This window comes from Octopus bimaculoides, chromosome 6, assembly GCF_046866305.1.
Source record: "Octopus bimaculoides isolate indiv1 chromosome 6, ASM4686630v1, whole genome shotgun sequence".
Classification (NCBI taxonomy): domain Eukaryota; kingdom Metazoa; phylum Mollusca; class Cephalopoda; order Octopoda; family Octopodidae; genus Octopus; species Octopus bimaculoides.
Genome location: NC_142933.1, coordinates 29,759,798 through 29,761,827, shown reverse-complemented (window position 1 = coordinate 29,761,827; position 2,030 = coordinate 29,759,798).

The following is a 2,030-nucleotide window of genomic DNA, read 5'->3' as shown; positions in this document are numbered from 1 at the left end:
AGTCACGAAATATATCTTTCACAAAAAATCCTCTATCACAGTAAAGGTTTGTTGTTTGTGTTTTCCTATTCCAAAGATTCAAATGGTCAGTTATAAAAGGCATAAATTTCGATCACTTTAAAACCAAAAGCTTATATCATTGAGCCAGGGACGGTTTCATGAATATACCAATGCTGCAATACATTGCCTTTGTTGCGATTAATTATAAAAATAAGGAAGAATTTAGTAAAATAAGCGATTTTAGCGTGGAAGACATATATTAAACATAAATTTGGTTTTTGGACCATAAATTAACGGGAAATTTTAATGGAAGATTTTATATAATCTTAAAGCAGTGGTGCTCAACCAATTTTTGCCAATGAAACCACTGATTCTTATTTCAATTGGATGGAACTTTGTTCGATGTTTTAAAACTCCTGTTATATTTTTATAATTAAAGATTATTAGGATTTATATTTAAAAAATGATAAAATATTTTGTGCATTCTAGAAGTAAAACTAAGTTATTGAATATAGATTTTAACAGGAGTGGCTGTGTGGTAAGTAGCTTGCTTACCAACCACTTGGTCTCGGGTTCAGTCCCACGTGGTACCTTGGACGAGTGTCTTCTACTATAGCCTCGGGCCGACCAAAGCCTTGCGAGTGGATTTGGTAGACGGAAACTGAAAGAAGCCCGTCGTATATATGTATATATATATATGTATGTGTGTGTCTGTATTTGTCACCCCAACATCGCTTGACAACTGATGCTGGTGTATTTAGGTCCCCGTAACTTAGCGGTTCGGCAAAAGAGAACGATAAAATAAGTACTAGACTTCCAAAGAATAAGTCCTCGGGTCGATTTGATTCGACTAAAGGTGGTGCTCCAGCATGGCCGCAGTTAAATGACTTAAGCAAGTAAAAGAGTAAAAGAGTAAATTTTTTTATGAAGCCACAAGGTCATATGGATCCTTAAGGGTCAAATGAACCTGGTTGAGAACTACCGGTTTCAAACAAGAAGTTTGTATCGTAAAACCAAAGGCAGTCTTGAGCAGTTTGTGGAACGCTCTACTTCGCTATTTTCTTTGCTGCCACCATTGTTGAGAGATAAATAAATCACATATTGCTGTTTAAAATAATGAAGAGAGGGTTGTATGAGTTTATTGTTCCTGCAGCAAGCAAGAAAATTCTGACATTCTCTCGATTTCCTGTAACTCAGACTGACTCACGGTCCCAGCAGACAAAATGAAAAAAGGCGTTGCTCAGGAGGAAGGTGAAGGAGATGAACTGGAAACTCACGGGACTGGCACATTAGATTTAACCATTTTGATAGCAAAGTATCTGAGATTGACCTTCGTTCTATGATACTTTATAACCACGCCACACTCTCTCGCTCTGTAAATGTATAGCCCTCTCAATGAATATATATATATAATAAAGTAAAGTTGTGGCATACCGTACGAGTGGAAATATATATGAAAGAAGGTTTGAAAATGTACTTATTTAAAAAATATTTATTTACTTAACCGGTTTCACTTTTTTAGAAAACGATTATCAAAAGTCTTTGAGAATAATAAAAAATGTTAAAAAACAGTTTGAGTATCAAAATGCATATATACATTCTTTGATGATAAAATATATTTAAAGTATAAAGCTTTGTATGAACTTTGTAGTGTTACATACTGATTATCACACATTCTCTGATAATAAGATGAAAATGTTAAAAACAGTGTCTGAAAATACATATATGGCAAAATACATATACATGTTCTTTGATAATCGAATAAAGTTGAGGAGGAATTGACCTGATGTATGTATGTGTGTGTGTGTATCTCTCTCTCTCTCTCTCTCTCTCTCTCTCTATATATATATATATATATATATATATATATATATATATATATATATATATATATATATATAAATATATATATATATATATATATATATATATATATATATATATATATATATATATATATATATATATATAATTAAAACATAGGGTAAAAAATCAGATATTAATTAATATCGATTTATTACCAGGAAGAT